Consider the following 12,273-nt stretch of genomic DNA (forward strand, 5'->3'; position numbering starts at 1 on the left):
GCTGGGGCCGCGCATCGCCATTCCCCGCTGTCTGTGCTGAGCTCCCCCCCCTCACCCCCCCATCGCGGTCCCAGCTCTGTCCTCCCATCCTCTCGCGTTCTTTTCCCCCTTTTCCCCGCATCTCTGTGCCGCCCTTCGCCTTCCCAGCAGCCGGAACCCACCGCGCTGCCGGCTCTGTAGGATCAGCCATATGTTGTCACAACACTATTTTTAATTTCGGGTGTGGGTTACATCACAGCCCCGTGTTGGGCAATCAGCCGTGCGAGGACGGACGTAATTACCGTTCCAAGGTTTATCAACTCGTCTTTTAATGAGCGCTTATCGGCGTTATGAGGAGGCAGTGGCGATAGAAGGGGCCTTGGGTAGGCTGAGGGTTTCAATTATTTTTCTCTTTAAAAATAAAAATTACATACGTTAAAAATGAAAGAAATGAGGCCTGTGTATTGGGAAGGTCTTTTCCTTTGGGGGAGGGTGAGTAGGAAGGCTCCGGGCAGCTGCGCTCAGTATTTTGGGAAGCTATTCTGGGTCGCGGCGCCGTGAATAGTGGTGTTTATTTTCCAAATGCTGTTCGGTGGCCATCGGCCACTAATGAACTTCGCTTCCTTCCCCACCACCCAAAGGAGCAGCAGCCGGAGCTGCCGAGCAGGGAGGGACGTCAGTGCTGTTTGTGCAGTGAATAAGGCAGCAATGAGTGGCCGTGAGCACAGGCACTGCGTCGCCCGGTGAGTTTCCCCACTGATGGGCAGCGGTGTTGGCACACCCGGGGTGGCTGTTTGCAGCTCCTCTGGGCTGTGATTTAATTTTGGTAAATGGAAAAAAAATTTGCTGGTGGTGTTGCGTTGTGTGGATGGTGGTCCCACAGCCAGCAATGCTCGGGTGCTCCTGCAGCTCCGTGTGTGCAGGCTGTTCCTGCAGCAGGATGGTGTGTTGGTGTCGTGCCCACGGACGGGGCAATGGCTTCGTTTGGTTGAGTTGTTCTTGGCCTAAGAATGACGTGTTGGGGTGGCATAATCCCAAAGTGATCGCCCCGTTGGGTCTGCTGCTTTGGGTTGTGCTCCTTTAGTGGAGCTGTGGGGCAGGCAGTGGGGTGATGGAGGGTGGCGTTCATCCCTTTTGGGTGCTGGGATCTGCTGGCTTTCTGTCTCCGGCCGCAGTGCGGGGTGCTGTGCTTGCATGGAAGGAGCAGAACCCGCATCACCTGCTCACACCTCCCAGCAGTCTCTGCTTGCTGGGCTCTGCAGTTGAAGGATGAGCATTTGTAACGTGTCCCAGGCCAGCCTGTGTGCTGGTGAGATGGAGCCAGCCTCGTCCAGCAGCCTAAAACAACGCTCAGCTCTCCAAGGAATGCGCTCTGCGTTGGCTCGCCTGCCTCAGCCACGCACTGGATGGGCCTGGGCACTGCTGGGCCTCCCCATGCAGCTTCTGTCCCCTCTGCTCTGCCAGGCTGGAGTCTGCTGTGCCCCTGCCCTGCTTTCTTCCTGGGTCTCATCCTTCCCACTCCATGACGGCTGTGGTGTTACCCCATCGCGATACACCTGGGTACCCCTCAGCACACGGCGCTCACCCTTTGCTTTTTGCCCCCAACTCCTGTCAGCATCACAGCAGTTCTGGGTGGGTAGATTTGAACTGAGCACCGCGCTCAGACCCGTGTGCCATCACACCCATCAGCGCTGGGGCCAGGCAAAGCTGACGACTATTCCTGGAACTTCCCCTGGTGGGAATTTCCCATATTTATCAGAAAATGGCTGTGGTTTTAGGAGCAGCACTCACACAGCGGATTGCATTCTGATAAAAAGTGACGCGAGTGCAGCCGTGCACCTCTCCCCGTTGTGCACTGCTCTGATGGCAGCCGCTCTGTGTCCTCACTGCTGCAAGCTGAGTCCAGCTGAGCTTTGGCAGGTGCACAGATACTCAGTGGGGGCTGAGCTGAGCTAACCCCAGCTCTGCCCCACGCTCTGAACCCAGTGTTGGATCTGTGGTCTGCTGCTGGGGCTTCCCTTCCTTCCCCGCGGGATGGTGTGGCAGAAGCTGTTTCCCAAAGGGTTAAGCAGATCCTTTGCAGCCTCGGGTGCTGAAATAACTCCTCCAGAGCCGGGTTTCGGGGTCAGGCTGCTGTGCTTAAAGCCCAAACTATAAAATGAGGGGTCCGTAGAGCAGCGCATCGCAGGTGTCAGAAAGAGAGCGCTGCTCCTTCTGAATCAGAGCTCATTGAGTTATCTCTGGGCATTCTGCATCATCCCTCCTCTCCCATAACCTGTTTTTTCCTGTCCTATTAACTCACTGATGCTGTCGTCCGTCAGAATTGAAGCTGTTACGACATCGGGAACATGAGACGGTGACATGAGCGAGTGAATCAGCCCGGAGGAGGCTGGGGAAGGAAGCTGTGCTGCAGCTCAGCCATCAGCAGAAATGGGCCGGGACGTGCCGAGCTCAGCGCTGACCCACAGCTCCCAGCTGAGGGATGGCATGGGGAGAGGCTTCGCATCGTTCCCCAGGAATGTTTTGGCCCCTGGTGGTTTCCTTTCAATTATTTAGGGCAGCTTTTTCCTCTCGACCATACAGCGTTTAGGTCTGCTCAAATTATAGATTCATCTCTATAGTTTTCAAATTGCACGGGAAAGAACCGTCTGTAATTTACATCCAAAGTGACGTACAGTTGCTATGGGATTCAGTGGCAAATTAGAAACCCATTATGCTTTTTTTTATACCAGTGGCAGCAGGCTGCAGCAGTACTTCTAATTGGTGACGTGCCAAAGGAAAATAGAAACTTTGGGGCAGAATCCCTTTGAGGCCTTAGAGTGCTTTTCTTCCCCCCCTTTTTTTTTTTTGGTCACGTTCTGTTTTTCATCTGCGCCTTAGAAGGATGTGATTGATCAGAGAGACTCACTTTGGCCTTTTGGTAACTTTCTGCTTTCTAACAATTCCGGGGGGAGCAAACTTGATGTCGAACCCCTTTGGTTTCTATGAAGCTGGTTTTTTTTAAGGCATTTAACAGGAGCGTTTTGGATCAATGGATCCAGCAGCTGGGCAGGGTGGTCGGAGGACTCAACCTGTGCTCCCTTTCAGCTTGCTTTCTCACCGGCTTCATACTGAACTGAACCAGCAGGCTGTCCTTTCTACGGAAGCTGCCACGTTTTCCCAGGGCCCTCTGCTGAGCCGTGAGCTCAGGGCTGTGGGGCTGAGGCCGTGCGGGTGCTGCTGGGCTGTGGGGCAGCACGGAGCGCTCTGTCCTGTTCCGTGGGTTGTGTCAGAGCTGCTTGGCACGGCCCGGCGCTGTTGAAATCGCTCGCTTTGCACTGTGCTGCCTGCCGGGGGGGCGGGATGGGGGTTTGCTTGGAAAAGCATTGAGGTCTCAGCGCTGAACACACGTGAGCTCCTGAACACATCCGTGCCCCGCGCCGTGTCGGCTCAGTGCTGTCTGTAACTTAAGAGGGCGAACTTGCAAAGCATCTCCAAATCCCCGGTGTTTGTGCGTGTTGAAAAATGGGAAGAGGCAGTTTGCATGCGTCACTCCGTGCTCGTTTGTGCCAGCTAATCCACGGGAGGAGGATACGTTTTGGCTGACGGAGTGGTTTTGCTGCTCGTGCACAATGGAGCGCGTTGGGATGGCTGCAGGGCGGGAGGTGGCACACGGCTGGGGTGGGCGCACGGCTGCAGCCTGACGCAACGGCGAGGGCTGGGATGGGATCCTCCGAGCAGCGAAGGTGAATCTGCTTCTGGAGGAGCCTGGATCTGAAGTGGACTCCTTTTCCGATGAAAAGAAATGCCTGGTAATGTTTGCTATGCTGATATTCCGCACACAGGCATCGCCAGCGCTGCGCTCCTGCGCCTGACCTAGATGCATTATCCAGGAGGGGAGCTTGGATTTGCTGATAAGAAGAGTTTTCTGAAGGAGCTCAGGCATTGCTTAGAAACCTCCAGTGTACACAAGGCAACTTCTGCCCTCCATGGTAACCCAGGGCCGCCTTCTGACTTTATTTTCCGAAGCCCCTCGGCGCCCTGCAGTGCGCATTGCGCCCGCCTCCCTGCCCTGCTGCAGCCAGAAGGCAGTCTGGAAAAGCACAGCTCCGTGCACTTGGTCCCTCCTTTCTTTACATTGGACCAGTGCCTCTTTAATTTAAAGAAACCGGCATTTGTTTAACTCAAAAAAGAGGTCACCATGTGCGGGTGTGCTGCGAGGCCGGCGCCGTTAACCCTCCTTGGTTTGCCTTATGCCAGGGAGAAACTCTTCTCCTGAAGCCTCCCTGGAAACCAGCACTTCTCCCTTTGGTCCCTTGGTGCCACCAGCACCAGGTGAAGCACGTTATCCAGATGTGTTCCTTCCTAGCCCAACGGGCAGCTGGCAGGATGGAAGAAATGGTCTGTGTCATTGTGCCCAAAGGATCCATATTTTTCTAAAACCAAAGTGGAAGGCTCTAATTTAATCTTTCTTTATATTCTTACTCACTGAGGGCCCGTTCTGCGATGGGCTGCGATCAATACGTGATGTGCCAGTTGTGGTTATTTGAATCATGTTTCCACATTTCAGTGTCTAGACTGGCTGTTTGTGTGTGCTGTGCTCTACCTCTCCAGCTCCGGCGCTGATTTCAGTTGTTTTTGGCTCCTGGTTTCTATGAGAAAGTGAAGCAGGCCGTTTCGCTGTCTTCCACGGTCCCTACGAAGAGGAGAACGTGGGATCTGGTAGAACATGCTTTGCTTTGTGAGCTCTGTGCCACTGCTTTGCTCTCTCCTGGAGAACCCCCATGGATGCGCCGGGCTGTGCCACGCGGTGACCACAGAGCAGAGCCTGCAGCTGCATCTCCATGGTTCCTCTGCAGGAAGAATGTGCTGTGAGCAACAAAACCTGCAATAAATGCTCACTGTAGGAATTAAAAACCTGATAATCCACACAGATAAGGGCATTTTGGGGGGGTTGAAGCAGCCGTTAATGGAGTGCAGTGAGTGGCTCTCTGTGCATGCAGGTGGTCCTGAGCCTGAGAGCTCCGTGTGCCGCCTGGGGCTGAGCTGGGCTGTGCGCGTTTGCTTCGGAGAGCGGAGCTCCTGGTGTACAGTGACGTGAGTTATGGATAGATGGGTGAAAGAAATCGTGTTCACAGCTTGTAATTAACTGCTGCAGCCCGCTGCCGTGAAATGTCAAAGGCTTAAGTGCCCCTGAACCAGGAGCGGGATGCAGAGCACGGGGCTGTGCTTGCGGCTGCTCCGTGCATCCCTGCGCCCTCACCAAGCCATCCCTGCAGCCCCGGCCCTGCCGTGCTGTGGCACCCAGGCTTTGGAATGGGGTGGAGGGGGGAAGCCGGCTGTGCACAGAGCTGAGTGCAGTGTGCATCACCTGGGGCACGCAGTGCTGCACGGCTCAGGGCAGAGCCGGTGGCGATGGGAGCTGTGCTGAGGCACAGCCGTGGGCTTCTGCTCCGCGTGGGCCCTGCTGGCAGCACCAGGGTTGTGCTCTGAGCTTTGAAGTGCGCCGGGCTGGGGGAATGCCGGCAGCACCTGTTGGGGCTTCCAACCAGAACTGCGACCTCTGCTCTGCCCGCCTGCAGAATTAAGAACTACTTCTGCTCCCATAAATAGTTTCTTAAGCAGTGCGTAGGAGCTCGGCTGGCCAATTTCTTTTGTGGAGTGCAGTCTGCTGGCACAGCGCTCCCTGGGTGCAGGTCCTCATCCGTATCCCAAAAGGAAGCAGGGGAGGAGGATGCAGCCATGCACTGAGCGCTCAGCCCGGAGCACGGCAGTGGCTCTGCAGCGCATGGCTCTGCTCTGGCAATGCTTTCATCTCGAGAAATGGAGCAACGGGAAAGGGGAAGCAATAAAAGGGAAAGCAAGGCACGCTTGCCCTTTATAAAAGTAAATGGGATATCTTAAATCTGCTTCAAATACGCACTTCAGTTGACGTGGAATGCAATGGTGATTAAAACCAATGGCAAACATTTTTTTTCCGGAGCGTGATTTGGAAATGGTTATGAATGTAACAAAGGCTTTGTTCCCAATCCATGGGGAAGGCACAAGAAGTGCTGCTCCCTGCGTTGCCATGCAGAACGTTTCCTCTGCTGCCCTGCGCTGTGACAGCGTGTGACCACGTTGCCATCTGTGCCATCTCGCTGCAGGTGAGGGCTGCTGGGGCTCAGTCTCCGGTCGGTTGGCAGCAGCACTGCTGTGTTTTTGCTGTTCTTATCTGAATTTTTATTTTTTTTCCATGCTTGTTTTTGGAATTTGTTGTAACTTGAGCCTTCGCAACCCTCCTAGAGGGGAGCGAAGAAACATTGGATTTCTTACTTTATTCTACTGTATTTTAGGGGTTGATTCTGCCAGTTCAGAAGAGTATGCTCTTTCTTTCACTGTTTGTCACTTTATTTTTGGAGCAGGTTTGTTCCCAACCACCCTGGCAGTGCAAATAGAGACTCGGCTGAAACAGAGCAGGTTCTGTACCTCTGCAGCACTGGGAGCACCTCCAGCCTGCGGCCCCAGCTGCCCCTGCACCCGTGTGCCAGGAGGGCACAGAGATGTGGGGCTGCACCACCATGGGTTTGTTAATGCTGGAGATCTTGGGGGTAGAATCCCTCTGGTGGAAAAACTGACCTTTGTGAGTTCTTTATTGCTTGTTCTGCCACGGATCAGAGGATGGTTGGGATTGGTAGGGTCCTTGATGATCATAGAACCACGGAGTGGTTGGGTGGGTTGGAAGGGACCTTACAGACCCCCAGCCCTACCCCTGCCATGGGGTGGGTGGCCCCCAGTTCAAGGCTGCCCAGGGCCCATCCATGGCTGGCTGCAGCTCTACGAGGAATGTCTGAAGTTTGTCTGAATTTGGGCCCAGCAGTCGTGACGCTTCCCTCCAAGTATCAGTGGGGTGCAGCTGGGTGCGAGGAGCAGGCCGGTCCGGGCTTGTTTTCCTGCACTCAGCAGTGCTGGGTGAGATCTGTCCCAGACCAGTTAGTCAATCTGAGCCCTAAATTGCCTTTCTATATTTTCTCTTGCAAGAAAATCAGCAAAGCCACGTGGCAGATAAGGATCACCTGGTGCTTCAGAAACTCGCCTAAGCCATCGCTGCGCGCATCTCCGAGTGAATCAGCCCCGGTGTCTTAATACGTCCCAAAATAAATGACATTTTCGTAAGCAGAGCGCTGGGTTGGAAGCGCTGTGTTTTCTGTAGCAGATTGCAGTGGAGGGCAGCTCGTTACAGGGCGGCCTCGGGGCAGCGTTGTTCATTAACCAGCAGCCATCACCGTTTACCCCATGCGATAAGCGCCGTGCGGAGCGCTGCCGTCACAGCTGCCCTTCGGAGAGAGCTGCTCCTCTTTATGGCTCAGTGCTGCCAGGTGGGGTTCTGCACTGCTGTGCCTCTTGCAATCACAGAAGCCGACTCTTCCCTCTGTTCCTCGTAGCCTGGCAATGCTGTGCTCGGTGCAGAGGTCGTGCAGCAGTGTGATGCTCACAGTGCGGCTCACAGTGCAGCATCCCTACATTTCCAGGCGGTGCTCGGCCTCTCTGTCAGTGGCATAATGGGGTTTTGGTTTCTCGTTATGCAAAGCAGCACAGGTGTCTGCCAGCAGATCCCCTGCTCTCAGAAGCAGAGTGCCAGCAGCTCCCCTGCCGTACCCACGCGCTCTCAGAAGCGGAGGCTGACCCTGCACTCACAGCTGTGCTCCTGGTGCGTCCCTGCCGTGGGATGGAGCTCCGGGCTGCCGTGGTGGGCATCCATTGGCTCTCATAGAATCACAGAGTTGAGGGAGTATTGGAAGTACCTTAAAATATTTATTTTTAGCAGTGCTCTCGCTGGCTGTACCCATGCATTGTTTTTCCGAGGCTGCGGTGCTCAGCAGAACCCTCAGGGCTGCCCCTCTTCCTTTCTCTCAGGCAGGCTTGGAGCTGGCTGACCATCTTGGAATACTTTGGCGTTCTGGAATAAATGGCATTTAAACAAATTCTTACTTTTCAGAATAGCATAAAGGTTGGGCTTTTTAAACTCTGCCTTCGCTGATATCTCGAAGCTTTCCAGAAGGGTGAGTTAAGTTGTCGGCCCATCCTTAACGTGCTGCTCATTCTTCCTTTGTGCCTTTCCTGCTGTTCTGAAAACTGTGTGCAGTGCAGGGCTGAGCTGTGCTCTCTGACACAGGCCTGGGGAGGTGGCAGTGCTTTCCTTTGGATGTCCAGAAGCTTCTTGCCTCCTTCTGAGATCCGCCCATGCCTGCAGACCTAGCAAGCAGCCAGCCGGCCTCCTGTAGGAGGCACAGAAATAATCTTTCATGGCATCTTCTGCAAGGGGACGGCTCCTGCAATGTAAGGAACAGGGAATCAAATGCCCTGTAATGACTGTTGGCTCACACATCTGTTAAGTAAAACCTTCAGGGAAAGCAGAGCTGCTGTTCACCTTTTGCAGAGTTGGGAATTGAGGAGATGATTCAGTTTCCCGCTGCCAGTTGTTTTGGTTGGGTTTTCTTTCAGCCCTTTCCCAATGGAACGAGGTCATCTGATGGCTCCAATAAGATTCTGCAGCAGAAGCAGGCAGGGCTGGGATTGCAGCTGGGCTGGGGGCTGTGTGCAGTGCCGGAGCTCTGCGCGGCGCTCAGCGGCTGCTGGATGCAGCTGTAGGGGTCCTCTGCACAATGCTGTTTCTTGTTGAAAGCAGCACTTCAGAACACAGATGTGCAGGGTTTGCTTTCCTGAGCCCACGCTCAGAAGTACTGATATTTACCTTTCTGTTTTCCTGTCTGGGCTGTTGGAGCACTGAAAGCGGAGCTGCGCCGCTGGAGCCCACCGAAGTTCTGCGTTGGTATTTCAGTTGGAATCCTTTTCTCCCAGCTCAGGCTTCTTAGAAAGGGGCGTTTTTAGGGCTGTGTTCATTTGACATAAAAATGCCTTTTCCCAAAGCTCCATTTCAACAGCTTGTGAGCGACGGTGGGACCCATTTCTAGTTCTGCACTCAATCTTTCGCCACGAATTTGCCAACGCAGCGCTATCTTTGTGCGGGCGCTTTGGGAAGTGCTGTTCCGACTTGTTGAGCGCTTTCCCAACTTTATCTGCTGCTTCTGCTCTGGGTCACAGCGACGAGAGCCTTCCTGGAAGAGCAGCAGTGCCCCATGGCTGCAGCACTGCGTTGCAGTAAAGGGAACTTCTCTTTTTTGGAGGGACACGTCAGTTGGATCGGAGAGCTCCTGGGTTACCACGTGGGAGCAGCTTGCTGGGCTCGGGTAGCTCTTTTGCAGTAGCTGTGTGTTCAGTTGAGGATATCTGTTTGGTTACCACCCTGCTGCCATCAGCTGTGCTCCTTATGGAAAATTGCATGGGGATGCAAACGCTCTTTTTCCCTCTGATCTGTGCACCTCTGGAGAGGTGGGAGTTGGCCGCCCGCCTCCTGAGAGCGCAGCGATGCTGGGTGCCCCATCTGGTTAGCAATGAAATTGGTGGGAGGTTGTAATGATTACACTGCAGATAACGATCCTCGGCGCTTTGATGATTGCCTCTCGTCAGCCCTAATGAGCAGGTCTCCTGAGCGCCTGGGAGAGCAATGGGGAGACAGCAGGGGAGCAGCAGCGCTGCTGGGATGTGTGTCCCACCAGGGCAGCTCTATCTGGAGCCCGGAGGTGAGCCAGGTGTCCCATCATTGCCCATTTCTCACAGTGCGTGTTCCCTTTTGGTGCAGATCGGCGATGCTTTCCTGCTCGAACCCCATGAAGAACCTTTTTGAGGTTCTCTGCATGGCCCTGCTCATTTGGCTGGAAACACAAAGCTTGCATTTTCTCTGGGGACGGCCCATTGCATCCCAATTGTCCATTTGGATTTACTGGAGAGCGCTTTTCTGTGCCTCCCCGCCTTTGTTCCATGCAGCTGCTTGCTGAGCTGGAGCTCAGGGGGAAGCCTTAGGTTGCTGCAGCCTGCATGGGTGCAGACCATGCCTGTGTGCTTTGCATGGAAACTGTGCTCACAGCACTGCAGAAATGGGGGGGTTCTGCTGCCGGCAAGCGGAGCGAGCTGCAGGCAAAAACGCTTCTAATTACTTCTCAAAGGAATTGGGCCTCTTTAATTTCTTTCTGAAAGAAAACTGCTTAAATGGCACGGACACATAGCTCTTCTTTTTGATGGCAAAGCGCTGCAGTGCAGCCATGTGCTGCGCCCCGTGGAGCTGTGAGTGCAGGGAGCTGGGATTCCCTTCTGTGTTTGCCACGGGGTCCGGCACCCACCCACCTATGGGGCAGTGCTGTGGGGCATTGCCTCGGGGAGCAGCGCTCAGCTGTTGGGCTTCGGGTCCCAAACTGCTCTGGATGGGTCCCACGCTGCGTTGTGCACCCTGTGAGCTCTGGGCTGAGGAAGCAGAGCCATCCCGGTGTGCGTGAGAGCCCCCATGGGCAGCTCTGCTGTGTGCCTGTGGGCTGACATCCCAATGACAGCAGTTTAATTGCGTTCTGCTGCGCTGACACAGGCTGTTGTGCATGTAGGGCTGAGTTGCTGCTTTACATCACGGGCACAGAATGATTCCATTTGGCTACAGATGTGTGATGTCTCAGCAGACCCTGGTGCAGAGGTGGCGGAAGCACTGAGATCCCTCTGTGCTCTCCACTCCTCCCAAGCTTTGTGCAGTGGCTCTGCACACAACTCGCTGTCTGTCTTAGAGGAGCACTCGTGGCTTCTGAACCTTTTGAACCCAAAAAGTTCAAACCACTGAGGAAGTGACGCCGGCGTTGCGTAGCATCGCTCAACCACAGGCCAGGAAGGCAGCGGTGCTCTGCAGCCCGGCAGTTGGAACTTGGAGTCGTCCGGCCTGGAGCTTTGGCTGACATCAAAGATCTTTATCACCTTATTACCACTTGTGCCGCACTGTGGTGGTGCTTTGTGGTCTGCATCTGTTTGTGACTGTAGGAAAATCGTGGTTTGTGGTGTGTGTGTCTCCAGGTGGGGACGTGTATCCAAGGGAGCTGGAGCCCCGAGCCCCCAGGCACGAGGTTCCTCCATTTCCACGGGATGGGGTCCCATTGCCATCGGGTTCCCAAGGTGTTCCTTGCATTTGAACAGCAAATCCAGTCTGTAAAAAGGTCTGGGAGGCTTTGTAGTTTAGCTTACAAACAAAGAACGGCACAGCAATGGGAGTTTGTAACTCTCACGTCTCAGCAGACTCCTTGCAGATGGAAGGGGATTGAACCGCAGGGAGACAGCGTGGTTCTGTGAGTGACAGATGTGATGTAAAGAAGGAATATTCAGGAGGCTCTTCTCTGGTAGGAGGTAAATGCAAGCCTTGAGGAAGTGGAATGTCCCGGGAGAAGCCCTTTGTCTCTGTGGTGTGTTCAGAGGTGTTTATTTCCACCGGGGTCGGTATTTCTGGCTGCTCCTAACGATCCCTTGGACTCGGTGTGCGCCGGGCGCTGCCTCTGCTTGCTTTGGTTTTGGTGGCACTTCTCAGAGCATTCAAAACAACAACAACAAAAACCCAAACGTGTAAAACAAAAAGGAGTGAGTGCTCTGCACGCCTCAGCACGGCTTGGTTTGCACATCTCCACGGCACCCCTGGGTGGGCACTGTGCCCCTGCTTCCCTCTGCGCCCAGCTGGGCTCCGTGGCTGCTCTATTTATTGGTATTCCTGGTGCTGACTTGAAATGTTTGCATGAAGCTTCGTGTTCTGAAAACCGTTCCCTTGTTCCAAAATAAACAGAAGTGAGCTCTTGTTTGCTCTGTTTGCTCCCTGACATCGGAGGAAATGGACAAATGCACTGGTACTAAGTATAGGCCAATACTTCCCGTGCAGTGCTGCCTCCAGTACAAATTCCAGTAAGTGCAGAACAGAACTTCTCGAAACAGAGTATTCTTTAATCATCTGTATTTCCCTGAAGAAATGGGAGGCCCAGCTGTCTGCTTGGCCCCAGGACTGCAGTGCCACGTGCATCCCGTGCCTGGAGCAGCACCCGAGCTGTGCCTCTCTGCACATGTCAGCTTGCTGCCAGCTTGAGAGCAGTGTGCTGGGCCTTCGGGGCCCTTTTTGTTCCTTTTTGGGTTTAACCTCATGCCTTCAGGAGCAGCACTGCATGCTGGGCTGTGTTTGCAGCCTCACTGCAGGGCCGTGCCCCAGCCATGCAGCAGGAGCACAGAAGTGCATTGCACAGTGCAGAGAGCTGCCAGTGTGCTCCGTGGGCTCCCGTTGCAGGCTGTGAGCAGGCAGGAGGCCATGCAGCACATTGCAGGACTGACCCTGCAGTGCAGCAGGTTCTGTGCTTCCCGCTGCTGTCTGCATTGATACCACCAAGCTGGGCTGGGCTGGGGCAGCATCAGTGCAGCAGTTGGGTGTTC

At 54.5% G+C, this 12,273-nt stretch overlaps 1 protein-coding gene across 1 annotated transcript in view; it reads left to right on the forward strand.

Moving 5' to 3' along the window:
• ELL (elongation factor for RNA polymerase II) overlaps positions 1–12,273 on the forward strand; it is a 30,997-nt gene that overhangs the window by 153 nt on the left and 18,571 nt on the right. The window lies entirely within an intron of this gene.

Source organism: Meleagris gallopavo, chromosome 30 (assembly GCF_000146605.3).
Source record: "Meleagris gallopavo isolate NT-WF06-2002-E0010 breed Aviagen turkey brand Nicholas breeding stock chromosome 30, Turkey_5.1, whole genome shotgun sequence".
NCBI lineage: Eukaryota > Metazoa > Chordata > Aves > Galliformes > Phasianidae > Meleagris > Meleagris gallopavo.